The sequence below is a fragment of the Macaca thibetana genome, chromosome 6 (genome assembly GCF_024542745.1).
Source record: "Macaca thibetana thibetana isolate TM-01 chromosome 6, ASM2454274v1, whole genome shotgun sequence".
Lineage (NCBI taxonomy): Eukaryota > Metazoa > Chordata > Mammalia > Primates > Cercopithecidae > Macaca > Macaca thibetana.
The window spans coordinates 45,141,534-45,158,662 of record NC_065583.1 but is presented as its reverse complement, the minus strand read 5'-3'; positions in this window follow the sequence as shown (position 1 = coordinate 45,158,662).

The window sequence follows — 17,129 nt, the reverse complement described above, 5'->3', positions numbered from 1 at the left end:
TGCTGGGACAGGATTTATTGTGAATAGGCCCCCTTTTGTAGACCACCCCAGGGAAACACATGTCCATGGTGTGTGATTCTCTTACCTGCTGCTAAGACTGAGCATTCACAAGGGAGTATTAGCATCCCTGGCAGTTGTGAGCAACCTGACTCGAGGCACACCTGTTGGGGACCCCATCCTGTCCAAGTGTCTGGATTCCTGTCATAGCAAAGTGGAGGAGATAAAGGCCTCTCATTTCACTGGAATTGGATGCCTTTGCCACGGATCCTTTTACCACAGTCCTGCAGTATCTGATCAGACCACCTCCTACAGTGGCTGTGGGAGGTCCAGTAGTGGAGATGAGGACTGAGGCATAACAGAAACAAAAACATAGAAAAACTGCATCTCATCCAAGTTATCAGATTTAAGGGAAAAAACACTTTTTACAACTACAGGGTTTTTAGGCATACAGTTGAGCTGTGATGTGAACTCAACAGCATGACAGATGGAGCAGAGAGAGGCAGGCTTCATTTATTTCCAGTCCTGGAGGTAGGTGGGCACAGCCAGCACCAGTCAGGATTCCGCACCATACACAGGGAGGCCCAGATATACAGTCCTGAGTGTGTGGGGCTTTCAGTGGGTTCCCCAATTCATAATCCATTCCTAAGAGTACCTCGATTTCTTCTAGGGGAATTATCCATCCCACAATGTGCAGTCAAGATGTGGTGGCAAATCCAGGGCATGTGTTCTCCCATTTTACTGTTGAATATTTCAGACCAAGCCTTTTCCCTTTACTTTGATCCTGCATGCATTCCCATAGTCTTCCAGAAGATTCCCTTACTGCAGAAGTTTGCCAGAGTAGGTTGCTATGGTTTTCAATTGAGGAACCCAAACTCAGACTCTCTCCAACCTGATGGACATCCGAAAGGAGTCATTTGTCTTTGGCATTTCTACATACACCATGTCCATTCTTTCTATTCCCCTTCCCCAGAAAGCTTCCAGGCATAGGAGCATTGCCCAGATAAGTAGAAAGAAACAAAAGACTCCCATGAGCACAATCAGCCAGGGCACCAGCTGTGAGCAGTTTGAGGAGCAATCTGTACTCCCTGGAGGTCTCTGGAGCAGCTCAAGCTGGCTGCTGAGTTGTCTAGGCTGAGCTGACCAGATCACTGATGTCTCACCAACCTAAGCATCCAAACTGTAATTAGGCTTCTGAGTTGGAAGCTTTTCCAGAATTTATGGATATGTTTTAAACTTTTGCATCAAACTGTAATGTGATGGTCCCCTCAACACCTATGTCTTGGGACAAATAAAAATGTTTAATTCTCTACTAATTCCTCTGCTACTTAATTGCCTCTGTGCATTTTAGAGATCCCCTTTTTCCTCCTTTTCAGTAGTCATCTTTCATTTCTCATCACCAAATTAATGTCTGCATATTTTATCCCTCTCCTACTTTTCTATTGGCTTAGAAACCAAAATATTAAGTTGGTGAAAACTGTGTAAAACAAACATGAAGAGGGCTTTCCTGTTGGGTAAAATACATAAATCTCACTGCATGGACTTTGTGGCATCCTTTCCTTCTAAAATAGTTTTCTGTTGTATTCCAAAATGATGAGGTTGTTAAAGCTGAACTAGACACAGGAGATCCCACTATGGTAAGAAATGAATTTTACTTCTCTCGTATCTTGCTTAACTTCCGCAGCTGCTTTCCTCCCTTCCTGTGAACTGCTAACCATCTCAACACCATTCAAAAGAAATCACCGAGTTGTAAACAGGCTGTTTTTGCTTAGACGTGCACATCAGAGTCTATTCTTTTCAGAAAGGACACATGAAATATGTATCGGTTAGCTTTTGTTATGTAACAAGCCATCCTAAAATCTAGAAGTTTAAAAGAATAATCTTTGTTTATTTGTTTAGGGTTTTCTGGGTGAGAAATTAGGACCAGATGCAGCAAGGGTAGCTTATTTGTGCTCCACTTGGTGTCAATTGGGGATTTTACCTGGGACCCCTGGGATAGCAGGGCAGTCTGGTCCTCTCACCTCATGGTCTCTCTTTCTACAGGAGGCCAGCTTAACCTTCTTCCCATAGATACAAGGTTCCAAGAGAACGGAAGCTATAAGGCCACTTGACACCAAGGCTCAGAAACCCCACATTGTTTATCCCTGCCATATTCTGTTGGTTAAAGCAAGTCATAAGATCAGTCCAGACTCAAGGAGTGGAGAAATAGATGCCACCTCTTGATGGGACAGACTTCAAATAATTTGGCTATTTTCAATCTACCACATCAGGAAACCAAAAATTAATTATTTTGTATAAAAGACTAAGCATAAAGTCCTCTGATCCTAAAATAATCATCTTCCCCTGGCCCTAACCAGCCTTTCATTATTTGAATAGTAGTTGCAAATTAACAAAATGCTTTCACATTTATTTTATTTATCCACATGATAAGCTCTTGAAGTATATCACCTCCTGTTTTCAGATAAGGGATTGGATGCCCAGAGAGTTTAGTGACTTACTCAGGGTCCCAGCTATAAAACGACCTTAAATCCTATCCATGTCCTCTACATTTTTCTTATAAATAACTTCATTTATTTCAAGAGAGGCTGATCTGCTTAATTATCATCAAGGTTGGGATCAGAATTGAAGCCATGTTTCCCCAAGGCTTAAGCTTGCTAGCTCAGAGATATCTATTGAAAAGGAGCACGCTGCTTGTCTGGGATGCTCTTGCGCCTAACCCATAGCCACACTTAACAGATTCCAGACATGCTTCCCAAAAGGCTAGTTTATACCAGTAACTAGACCGGCTTTACTGGGAGTAAAATATATACGTCTGTTATTCCTCACAAAAGGAAAGGAAACAGAGTAATCTCACAAATAAAAGGTAGCAGCAGATAGAGAATTTTTATGGCTTCTAAGCATACAGAGTGAAATTCTCCAAACTCCTTCCCTTCAGAAACCTACGGTATCTAGCTTTTCCTTTAAATGAGTTATGCATGCTGTGTTTTGTCTAGCACAACTTAAGGTTTTGTATTCAGCTGGAAACATATTTAAGCTGTCAAATACTCATCTAAAAAGAAAGAGAGAACAGCTTTCCCCAAACTCTTTGAGAATCTTCAGAATTTACTGAGAAGATGCTTTAAAATGAAATATACATAAATTGAATCATGGAGCTGAGCAACTACACTGGAATAAAAGTTCAAGAATATGTGGAGAAATCAGAGATCATTAACACCAACTAAAAAGGAATGTGAGTCAGTCTTAAAATGACTATGCCGGTGCATTATTTATTTACTTACTGTTATTTCTGTGCTTCCTCCATTTTTTTCATCTTAGATGTCAAAGAATCAGAGGGCAGCATTTGGTGCTTAGCCTAATACTGTCATTAATGGGGCTTTTGAGGCTTTGCATTTTTATTAAGTGAAGTTAGTTTCTTGCTAATAGTTTCTCTTTTTCTTCTCAACTCTCAGAGACAGCCAGCACATTTCCTCCAATGTACAAGTGAGGAAACAGGGACTCTGAGAAGCTAATAGGCTACTCTAAAATAACAAATTTAGTCAAGCCAAAAGTGAGGCTTAAACCCATATTATGACTAATTCCACTGATCATATTGCTGGTATATGTTTGTTTATATATATATACACACACACACATATATACACACACACACATACACACACACACATATATATATGTATTAGTCCATTTTGCATTGCTATAAAGGAATACCTGAGTAATTTATAAAGGAAAGGGGTTTATTTTGGCTCATGGTTCTGCAGACTATACAAAAAGCATAGGGCTGGCATCTGTTTCTGGTGAAGGCTTTAGGAAGCTTACAATCGTGGCATAAGGCAAAGAGGAAATAAAATAAATAATGCATATATAAAGAAAAGTCTAAATAAGAAAGTAAAAATTTTCTAAAATTCCACCACCCAGCAATGATGACTGTTAACAATTGGCTCCATTTCCTTTGTCTTCAGTATTAGTGGGATTATATGTGTATACAGATTTTTATCCAATGTTTTGTTTGTTGGTTGGTTGCTTTGATTAACCTTAGATCAAGAATATTTTTTCATGTTATTACAGAATCTTTGAACATACAACTATAAAATGTTGCAATGACATTATGTCATATGCATATTCCATAATTTATTTAATCAATGACCTATTGTATGGCACTTAGGTAATGTCTTACTTTTTGCTCTAGTAAATAACAGTGAGATGGAAATGTTTACATGTAAATCTTTTATATTTTTGGGTTTTTCCTTAGGACATAGACTTATGGGATTACAGGGTCAAAAACCATTAAGATTGTTAAGGCACTTAACATTGCTGACATATTAAATCTCCCTAATAAGTTCAAGTGAAATGCAGGCTGTGCAAGACAATATCTCAACCAAAAACAGAGTTCTTTCCTCTGGAAATTGTCTTGTAAGAGAACTAGACACATATTCTATGAATGTGGCAATCTAGGGTCTCACGTATAGACTCTCCGTAAAGATTGGTAATAGCTTCTTTAATGGGCTTTGTTGTCTATGTTAGTTCATTTTGCATTACTATAAAGGAAGACCTGAGAGTGGGTAATTTATAAAGGAAAGAGGTTTATTTTGGCCCATGCTTCTGCAGGCTATACAAGAAACATAGGACTGGCATCTGATCCTATTGAGGCCTCAGGAAGCTTACAATCATGGCATAAGGCAAAGGGGAAGCAAGTTTGTCACATGGAGAGAGAAAGAGCAAGACAGATGCCAGGCTCTTTCAAACAACCAGCTCTCATGTCAGTTAATAGAGTGAGGACTCACTCATTACCATGAGGAGGGCACCAACCTATTCATGAGGGATCTGTCCCCATGACCCAAGCACTTCCCACCAGGCCCCACCTCCAACACTGGAGATCACATTTTAAATGAGATTTGGAGGGGACAAATATCCAGACCAAATAACCCCCTCTCAGTGTCCTTGTTCTAGGATCTTGCTGTTACCTGGTTGACTTCATGACACTCTGTTAAGGCAGATAATTGTTATACCAAACACACTCTCTCTGCTATTCCATAATTCATTTCTTTGCTCACTACTCTGTTAGACACTAATAAAAATTTTGGTTTTTGAGAAATAACATTGTCTGTATATTTTCTACGGTAAAACTACATAACTATTAATAATAATTCACTCTGGGATTTCAGCCATCTGCTCTTAGTTTTCAAAAGTGGAAAAATTCTTCACTTTATCTAGATTGGAGAAAGGCAAGAGATCAGTGAGGGTGGGAAGAGACAGAGACCGCTTTATAATAAAGTCTTCTCTATAGTTTGCAACCTTAGATGACTCCTCTTTCCCTTCTTCTCTTTTATCATTTCTCTTTTCAAAGTAGGTTGTTATTTATTTGTTAGGTCAACACTGTGTGTCAAGTTGTGTTCTGGACCCTGAAGACAGAGAGGTGAATAACATAGAGCTTATGCTCTGGGAGTTTACAAATTAGTTAAGGTGAGAGATAATTAATTAAAACAAAGTTGGGTGAATAATTGGACATAGTGGAGGATCAGAACCTAGTCAAGTGGCCTACAAAGACCTCCACATAGAAGTGAGATTTATGTTGAAACTTGAAAGGTAACAATAAAATAGCCAGACCAAAGTGGATAAAGGGAAGTGAAATGGCCATGTAGGAAGAAAAATTTCAAGCCAGGAGGAATTTAAATTTTCATTTATGATTTTAAAAATTCTCAGGAGATTTGAAATATAAGGACATTTTCTTAAACTGGGAAAGGATAATCATACTTAATAGTAGAATGTTAATGCTTTCCTAGCTTGAAAATCATAAAATTACATGAAGAGAAATTTTAAAATATCTGAATAAATAGGTGGATATACTATTTTCATGGACTGCAAAACTCAATATTATAAAGAAGTAATCACCCTTAATTGATCTTATATTTCAATAGAATACTAGTCAATATTTCAGAATACTATTTGTGGAAGACCACAAGCTGATTCTACAAATAAAAACCTTAATGAGCTAACACTCTCTGTCCATTAAAATGATAAAATTCCAAAGACTGACAATGCCAGATGTGACGGTGAATTTCAGATGTCAACTTTACTGAATTAAGAATTATCTACAGATCTGGTAAAGGATTATTTCTAGGCATGTCTATGAGCATGTTTCTAGAGAAGACTGACATATAAGTCAGGGGACCTAGTGGGGAAGATCTGCCCTCCATGTGTGTGGGCACCATCCAATCAGCCAGGAGCCTGGATAGAACAAAAAGACAATTTTCTCCCTCTTCTGGAGCTGGGATACACTCTTCTCATCTTCATGGATATCAGAACTCCAGGTTCTCTGGACTTATACTAGTGACCCTGCCTCATCCCCTCAAGTTCTCAGGACTTCTACCTTGGACATAGAATTTTGTCACTGGCTTCCCTGCGTTTGAGGCCTTTGGGCTTGGACTGAGCCACACTGCTGGTATCACAGGGTCTCCAGCTTGTAGACGGCCCTGGCCTGTTGTCTCCATAATCATGTAAGCCAATTCTCCTAGTAAATCTCCTCTCATGTATCTCTCTTTATATACATCACGCGGTTTCTGTCTTTCTAGAGAATACTGACCAATACACCAAATATTTAGCAAGGATGTGAAGGAGCTGGAATTCTTTCAACTGCTATTGGTTAAAGCACTTGCAATACCATTTTTCCATTAAAGTTGAGTATATACATTTTATATGATCAATAATTCCAGTCCTAGGTATATATTCCCTCACCTCCAATGCCTATAAAGGCTTCAAACTAGAAATAACCCAAACATTTGCCATCTCTAGAGTGCATCAATATATAAATCTACAGTCATGCAACAAAATACCATTCAGCAATAAAAATCAGTGAACTAAACCTACTTGCAGCAATAGGAATGAATCAGACAAACATAATATTGAGTGAAAGAATACAGGCACAAAACAATGCATACTGTATAATTCCAATTCAAACATAGGAAAAAGTAGTCTGTTAAGTTAAATGTCTGAATAGTCCTTTCAGAAGGCATGCAGTGATGATTGAAAGGAGATATGTAAGTAGCTTTTGGGGTACTGGTAATATATTATACTACCCTATTTTGTGGGTATGTTGACTTTGTGATAATTATTTAAACTATATAAGTTGAACATATTTATATGTTTTACTTCACATAAAGTTATAAAAACCTATAAGAGGAAACTAAAGTGAAGCTAAGACCATTTTATAGCTTTAAATGTATATGTATGAAGAAGATGGAATAGCAATGGGCTAATATCCTCTTGAATAGAAGAGAAATATAAAACAAATTAAATTAAGTCCAAAGGAAGTAAAAGAAGGAAATCACAGAAGAAGGATCAGAAATTAGTGAACAAGAAAAGAAATATATAATAGCTAGGATACACAAAGTTAAAAATTTATTTAAAGTTGAATAAAACTGACAAACCTCTGTCAAAATGAACCAAGATGTCAGCAATAAAAAGGAGATATGACTTCATATTATGCAGATATTTAAAAATAAAGGAAATTATGAAAGAGTTATGCCAATAAAATTAAAACTTTGAATGAATTGAAAAAATTCATTGAATGAATTGAAAAAAAAAATATATACACACACACACACACACACACGCACATATATATATACACACACACACATATATATTTTTGAGTCAGAGTCTTGTTCTGTCTCCCAGGCTGGAGTGCAGTGGCTCGATCTTGGCTCACTGCAACCTCTGCCTCCTGGGTTCAAGTGATTCACCTGCCTCAGCCTCCCGAGTAGCCAAGATTACAGGCATGTGCCACCATGCCCGGCTAATTTTGATATTTTTAGTAGAAATGAGGTTTGGTCATGTTGCCCAGGCTGATCTCAAACTCCTGACCTCAGGTGATCTGCCTGCCTTGGCCTTCCAAAGTGCTGGGATTACAGGTGTGAGCCACCGCAGCCAGACAATATTTGTGAGATGAATAAGTGAACAAGGGGATAGATGAATAAGTGAACAAGGGGATAGATGAATAAATACAATTCTGCATAAGCATCAGAATAGAAGTCAGGAAAAAGTAGGGGGAGGAGTATGAATATGGCTATAAAAGGGCCATATGAGGGATCCTTATAGTGATAAAAGAGTTCCCTTATCTTGACTATATCACTGTCCATATCCAGGTGTAGCAAAATATTACCACTGAGGGAAAATTAATAAAGGGTACATGGGATCTCTCTGAATCTACAATTAACTCAAAATAAAGTTTAAAAAAATAGAAGTAATGCCCAACCAATAGAAGTTGGCCTAACATTTTTCTCTCCATTGAGTTAAAAGGTGAAGAAAGCCCCCCAAAAATTTAATGCGGCTGCTGATAGATTTCTTCATTAAATGACAACTACTACAACAGTGGAGTCGATAAGCACATCTACATTCTCCTCCTGTAAATGCTTGGCTGGAAGAAAACACTCAGATGTAATTTTTAGGACATATAGATGGTACCAAATTTGAATTAAATGTTCCATAAATTTTGCTACAGTTTGGGAGGAGTAAAGGGTGGCCCTTTTGAAGATGCTATATCTTCTGTAGTCATGGTCCAGCATTACTGGTATTATAAGAGATAAGCACAGGATTCAGATCTATCTTTAAGTATCCCAGATAAATATATCTTCTCTTCACGCTGTACTCAGCAGAAATACTAAATTCACGATGGAAGTGACTATAACTAGGCCCTGGTCAGAAAGTTGTCTGGGATCTGCAGAAGTCAGAGTATTTACCATTGGTTTATAAAGCTGAGAGAAGGTAACTTTTAATATATCAGTGGTAGCTGGGCTCTATCCCAATCAGGAGAAAAAAAATATTGCAAAAATGTCTTAGTGAGACGTTATTTGAGAACACAAAAAACAGGAGAGAGGCTCTAAAACTGAGGTTATATTCAAAGATCTATATAGACGATCTCTATTACTCTCTCTCTCTGTATGCATACTTTTCCTCTGTATATATGCATGCCCATAAACATATGTGTATTTCTTATATAATCTCTGAATATGACTATATATACACATATTTATAATCTTATATTAGGATTTTCTTTTTCTTTAAGCACGTTGTGGTAGTTGTGGGAGGATTCCTTCTAGATTTGGTCAGTGTCTGGTTAGTATAAATGTGCATTTTTTCCCTAAAGTATAAGGAAAATTTTATTTTAAATTCTTATAAACTACCTTTTCAAAAAATTCATTTGTGTATTTTTTATACAGTTCTTTGAGTACTTCTTTTGATTTTTCCCCTAACTTACACCCTGCCTCCTCCTTTCCACTATTTTCTTTGATTACTATCCTCCCATAGAATTTGCAGGACAAAATAGCCCTGCAATTATATTTTGTAACTGCTCAATAATAGCAAGCATAGTGCTTGAGAACTTCACACAATGGATTGGTACAAAGATAGGACCCCTTCAGGTCATCTCTGCTGGAGATATTTATCATCATACAGGTGTGAATAGAGTCATCTGAGAAAATGGTTTATGAAAAAAAAATAATTCAAAGGATGTTGGATGAGAGTGGCCAAAATTCCATGGTCCAAAAACCCACTATCAAATGAGAATAACAAAATAACAAAACACATAGAAACAGCATTTGATTGTTGCTGAAATGAAAGAAGGTTTGTGAGAAGGAAGCTGAAGATCACTGGGTTAGAATGAAGCCTTGTCTGGAAATCTGATTGCTAAGAAATGAGAGGGAGTAAGCAGCCTATTAGATTAAAGGGCTTGTGAAAACCTATCAGCCACTCTGAGCACAGTTGCAGAGACAGTAATGAAACCACTAAGATGTGCAAAGATAGGCATAGATATTCTGGAGGGAGAAATAACAAAGAAAATGGGAGTAAGAGTTGGCAAATACTTTCTTGCAAACCTTCAAATGCTCTATTCTTTGCAACTAATGGATACTATGTTAGTCTTTATAAAGCTGAGTGCTAGGTAATTTTTTTTTCTTGTATAGCAAATTGCCTCTGAAAATAGACCTCAAACCAAAACATTGCTAGGAAAAGAACTTAAAAAACTTGGGTTGAAGATTTCGGAGGTAACTTATTTATGGCTTTCTTAAAAATCTCTAAAATTAAGCAGAAATTATGATCAAGGTCACAATATCACATATTCAGAATAACTATGGGCTAATTGAGTTTTTTGTTCTTAGGTAAAGAAAGAAAAAATAACAAAGAAAAGTGAACAGACCTCAGAGAGATGTGGCAGAGTCAACAAAAGAAAACATGGAACCATGAACTGTCTACTGGAGACGTACTTTTGATTCAAAGACACAAACAAGTTGAAAGCAAAAAAAAAAGGAAAAAGATATATCATGAAAACAGTAATCAAAACAGAGCTGGATGGCTATGCTAAAATCAGAAAAAAATAAACTTTAATACAAAAATTTGTACTAGAGACAAAGACATTTGTAAATCCATATTCACCTAACAACAGAGCTGCATGAAGCAAAAATTGAGTTTGAATTAAAGGGGGAAACAGACAATTCAATAGTAACGGTTGGATACTTCAATGACCCATTTTCAGTAATGGATAGAACAATGAGACAGAGACAAACAAGGAAATAGAAAACTTACATAAGTGTATTAAGCAACTAAACATAACAGGTAACTATAGAACACTCTACCCAACAACAGCAGGAACGCTTTCTTCTCATGTTACATTGTCTAGATTGGCCATGTATTAGTCCATAAAACAAACCTCACTCGATTTGAAACAATTGAAATCATACAGCTTTGGTGCTACTATAAATTAAATTAGAAATCAGTAACATGATGAGATTTGGAGAAGTTATAAATATGTAAAATTAAACAATACACTCCTAAATAATCAATGGGTCAAAGATATAAAATTAGAAAATACTTTGAGATTGATAAAAATCTAAACACAACATACCAAAATTTATGGAATACAGCTAAAGCTGTGCTCAGAGAGAAATATACTGCTATCAGTGCTTATAATTTTTAAAAAGGAGAAAGATTGCTGTTGATAGTTTCTTTTGCTGTGCAGAAGCTTTTTGTTTAATTAGATCCCATTGTCAATTTTTGTTTTTGCTGCATTTGGTTTTTATGTCTCTTTCATGAAATCTTTGCCTGGTCCTAGGTCTAGAGTGGTATTTCCTAGGTTATTATCCAGGATTTTTACATTTTCAGGTTTTACATTTAAGTCTTTAATCCATCTTGAGTTGATTTTTTGTGCATGATTTAAGAATTTAATCCGGTTTCAGTCATTTGTATATGGCTAGCCAGTTACTCTAGCACCGTTTATTGAATAGGGTGTCTTTTTCCCATTGCTTGTTTTTGTTGATTTTGTCAAAGATCAGATGGTTTTAAGTGTGTGTCATCATTTCTGGGCTCCCTATTTGGTCTATGTGTCTGTTTTACCAGTACCATGCTGTTTGGTTACTGTAGTCTTGTAGCATAGTTTGAAGTCAAGTAATGTGATGCCTCCAGCTCTGTTATTTTTACTTAGGATTGCCTTGGCTATTCAGGCTCTTTCTTGGTTCCATATGAATTTTAAAATAGTTTTTTTCTAATTCTGTGAAGAACGTCTTTGGTAGGTTGATAGGAATACCAGCAAATCTATAAATTGCTTTGGGCAGTATGGTCATTTTGACATTTGTCTTTCCTATTTATGAGCATGGAATGTTTTTTCACTTGCTTGTGTAGACAGACAACCTACAGAATGAGAGAAAATATTTGCAAGCTATGCATCTGACAAAGGTCTACTATTCAGCATCTATGAGGAACTTAAACAAATTCATAAGCAAGAAAACAAGCAACCCCATTAAAAAGTGGGCAAAGAACTTGAACAGACACTCTTCAAAGGAAAGCATACACACGGCTAACAAGCATATAAAAAATGGCCAACATTACTAATCATTTGAAAAATGCAAATCAAAGCTGAAATGAGACACCATCTCACACCAGTCAGAATAGCTACTGTTAAAAAGTCAAAAAAAAAAAAAAAAAAAAAAGAAAGAAAGAAAGAAAAAACAAAAAAACAAAAAACTAAAACAGATGCTGGCAAGGTTGTGGGGAAAAGGGAAAGTTTATACACTCCTGATGGGAATGTAGTTCAGCCATTGTGGAAAGCAGTTTGACAATTTCTGAAAGAATTTAAAACATGATTACCATGCGACCCAGCAATCCCATTATTAGGTATACGCCCCAAGGAATATAAAACATTCTACCATAAAGACACATGAAAGCGTATGTTCATCACAGCACTATTTACTATAGCAAAGATACGGAATCAACCTAAATGCCTGTCAACAGTAGACTAGATAAAGGAAAATATGGTACATATACATCACGGAATACTATGTAGACATAAGAGAGAACAAAATCATGTCTTTTGCAGCAACATGGATGGAGCTAGAGGCCATTATTCTAAGTGATTAGCAGGAATAGAAAAGCAAATGCCACATGTTTTCACTTATAAGTGGGAGCTAAACATTGAACACACATAGACACAAAGAAGAGAACAACAGACATTAGAACCTACTTGAGGGAGGAAGGGTGAAAAGAGGATGAGGATTGTAAAACTACTTATTAGGGTACTATGCTTATTACCTGGGTGATGAAACCATCTGTGCATCAAACCTCTGCAACATGCAATTTACCTATATAACAAACCTGCACATGTACCCTGAACCTAAAATAAAAGTTGAAAAAAGAGATCTCAAATAAATAACCTAGTCTTTCATCTTAAGAAACTAGAAAATAAAAAGCAAATTAAACCTCATATAAGAAGTAAGGAAATAAAGAATAAGGCAGAAATAAAATAGAGAATAGAAAAATGATAGAGAAAGTCATTCAATAAATATAGTTCAACATTTTCACGTGTCAGGCATTATACTAGGTATAGTTATCACTATGTCTGTCTTATCCACTTGACTATGGGCTTCTTGTAAAAAAAAAAGTTTGAGTGAATTGTTTTTGTGTCTCCAGTAGTGCTTTGTACCTAATATTTAATGATATTTGTATTTGTATAATGCGGCTCATCCGATTGAATAATTAGTACTCACGGAATGGTATACTTTTATCAACAACACTCAGATGTACCTACAATCAGTTATGACTCTTTTGGTAATAATATCAATAACTAGAAATAAGTGAATACTCTAAGTGGCAGACTCTGCCTTAGCTCTGATGTCCACAGAAATTTGGAAAAAGGTGTGAGTAATCAGGGCTTGTTTTCAATTTATAAAAGTAAATTGTATTTTTGTTTATTCTACTTTTAATTCTCATACAATAATTGTACATATTTATCGGGTACCATGTGATGTTTTGATGCATGTGCACATTGTGAAAGATCAAATTAAGGTAATTTGCAAATATATCACCTCAAACATTTATCTTTTTTTTTTTAGTGGTGAAAACCTTAACAATTCTACTAGCTATTTTGAAACATACAATATGTTGTTTTTAATTATAGTCACCCTACTATGTGATAGAACACCAGAACTTATTCCTCTTGTCTAGTTGTAATTAAGAAATGTCTAGGTCCTTTGCCCATCTTTGAAATTTGATTATTTGCTTTGTTTATGTGTTTTGCTATTGAATTGTTTGCATTCTTTATATATTCTGATTACTAATCCATTGTCAGATGGATAGTTTGCAAATATATTCTTCCATTCTGCGAGATATCTCTTCACTCTGTTGATTGTTTTCTTTGCTGTTCAAAAGCTTTTTAGATTGATTTAGTCCCAACTGCCTATTTTTGCTTTAGTTTCCTGTGCTTTTGAGGTTTCATACAAAATATCTTTGCTAAGATCAATATCCTGAAGTATTTCCCCAATGTTTTCTTCTAACAGTGTTCTTTCTAGTAATTTTAGGTCTTACATTTAAGCTTTAACCCATTTTGAGTTATTTTGCATATGGTGAAAGAGATAGGGGTCTAGTTCCATGTCTGCATGTACATACTCAGTTTTCTCCACACTATTTATTGAAGAGATTGATTGCCCTTTCCCCAACTTGTATTTTTGGCATCTATGTTGAAAATCAGTTGGTTGTTAAGTCTATGGATTTGTTTCTAACTGTATTCTGGTCCCTTGGTGTATATGCCTGTTTTTACACCACTACCATGCTATTTTGGTTATTACAGCTTTGTAGTACATTGTGAAGCCAGGTATGTGATCCCTCTAGTTTGGTTATTTTTGCTTAAGATTGATTTGGCTATTTGGGGTCTTTTGTGGTACCATACACATTTTAGGATTTTTCTTTCTATTTCTATGAAGAATATCATGGATATTTTGATAGGTATTACATTGAATCTGTAGATCATTTGGGGTAGTATGAACACTTTAAAAATTCAAATTCTTTAAATCAATGAACATGGGATATTTTTCTGTATCTTTCTATTTATTTGTGTCCTCTTCCATTTTTTTCATCAATGTTTTATAGTTTTCATTGTAGATATTTTTCACCTTCTTGGTTAGGTTTATTCTTAGGAATCTTATTTTTTGTGCTATTGTATTGTAAATGAGTTTTTTTCTTGATTTTTAAAGATAGTTTACTAATGCCATCTAAAAATACTACTGATTATTGTAAGTTGATTTTGTGTCCTGCTACTTTACGAAATTTGTTTACTAATTATAACAGGCTTTGGTGGAATCTTTAGGGTTTTCCATCTCTAAGATCATGTTGTCTGCAGACAGGAACGTTTTGACTTTTTCCTCTTCAATTTGGATGCCTTATATCTCTTTCTCTTGCCTTATTGCTCTGGCTAGGACTTCTGGTACTGTGTTGAATAGAAATGATGAATGTGGGCATCCTTATTTTGTTCTAGACCCTAGAAGAAAAACTTTCAACCTTTCATTATTCACTGAGATATTAGCTATGGATATGTCATATATGGCTTTTATCATTTTCAGGTACATACCTTCTGTGCCTAATTTGTTGAGACTTTTTATCGTGAAGGGACGTTGAATTTTGTCAAATTTTTTGTCTGCATTTATTGAAATAGTTGTATAATTTTTGCTCTTCATTTTGTTAATATGATGAATAATATTTATTGATTTGCAAATGTTGAACCATCCTTGCTTCCATAGGATGAGTCCTACTTAATCATGGTGAATTATCTTTTTAATGTGCTATAGAATTCAGTTTACTATTTTGTTGGGGACTTTTGCCTCTGTATTTATCAGAGATATTGGCCTACAGATTTCTTTTTTGTCATTGTTGTGCTCTCGTATAGTTGGAATAAGGATAACGCCAGCCGTATAGAGTGATTTTGGAAGAATTCACCCTCTTTAATTTTCTGGAGTAGATTGAGAAGAACTGATATTAGTTCTTCAAGTGTTTGTTAGAATTCACCAATAAAGGCAACAGGTCCTGGGCTTTTCTTTGATAGAAAATTTTTTTTTATTAATAATTCAATCTTGTAACTTATTATTAGTCTATTCAGATTTTCTGTTTCTTCATGATTCAATCTTGGTAAATTGTATTTGTTCAGGAATTTATCCATTTCTGATAGGTTCTCTAATTTTCTGGCATATAGTTGTTAATGATAGCCTCAGATGATCCTTTGTATTTCTGTGGAATTAATTGTAATGTTTCCTTTTAGTCTCTGATTTTATTTATCTGAGTCTTCTCTTTTTTTTCTCAGTCTGTCTAAAAGTTTATGTGTTTTTTTTTATTTTTTATAAAAGCAACTCTTCATTAACTTTTGTATTTTTAATTCTCAGTTTCATTGATTTCTTTTATCTTTATGACTTATTTCCTTATACTAAGTAAGGATTTGGTTTGTCCTTGTTTTTCTTATTCCTTGAGGTGCAATATTGGATTTTATATTTGAGATTTTTCTTCTTCTTTGATGTAAATGCATTGCTATAAATTTTCCCTCTGAGTACTGCTTTTGCTGTATCCCATAGGTTTTGGTATGTGTGTTTCCATTCTCTTTTGTTTCTAGAAATTTTTTAAATTTTCCTTTCAATATTTTTATAATAATTCATTCGTTGTTCAGGAGCATGTTTTTTAAGATTTCCATGTATCTATATGGTTTGCAAAGTTCTTGTTATTGATTTCCGCTTCCCTGCCATTGTAGTAAAAACCAATTCTTAATATGATTTCAATTTTTTACAATTTGTTGATACTTATTTTGTGACCCACTAAATGGTTTATCTTGGATGATGTTACATGTGCACTAGACAATAATGTATATTCTACTAAGGTTGGATGGAAAGTTCTGTATGTATCCTTAGGTCCATTTTGTCTTAAGTATAGCTCAATTTCAGTATTTTCTTAATTTTCTGTCTGCTTAATCTGTCCATTGTTGGAAGTAGGGTATTGAAGTCCACAACTATTATTGTTTTGCTATCTGTTTCTCCCTTCATGTCCATTAATATTTGCTTTATTAGGTGCTCCAATATTGTGTGCATATATATTTACAATTGTTATGTCTTCTTGATAAATTGGTGCTTTATCATTAAATGATGACCTTTGTCTCTTGTGGCAGTTTTTTACTTGAAGTCTATTTTATATGAAGTAAATATAGTCATCTCTGCTCTATTTTGGTTACCATTTTCATGAAATATCTTCTTCCTCCCATCTACTTTCAGCCTATGTATGTCCTTAAGGCTTAAGTGTGAATCTCTCAAAGACAGAATATATTTAGATATTCTTTTTGTAAAATCCACTTAGCCCCTCTGTATCTTTGGATTGGAGAATTTAGTTAATTTACATTCAAAGTAATTATTGATAGGTAAGGACTTACTACTGTCAGATTGTTAATTTCCTACTGGTTGTTTTGTAAATCCTTTGATCCTTTTTTCCTCTCTTATTTATCTTTGTGATTTGCTGATTTTCTTTAATGTTAATTTTGATTTTCTTTTGTATTATATATGTATTTACTATAGTTTTATTGCCTTGTGAATATCATGAGGTTATCATAGAACATCTTATAGTTAATAATAGACTATTTGACATTGATAACTTCAGTCACATACAAAAACTCCATGCTTTTACCCTTCTACCCAAAATTTATAATTTTGATGTCACAATTTATATTTTATCTTACATATTTCTTAACAATTTATTGCAACTATTATTATTTTTGACTGTTTTGACTTTTAACCTTCACACTGGATATATATGTGAATTACAAAACATCACAACAGTATTGGTCTATT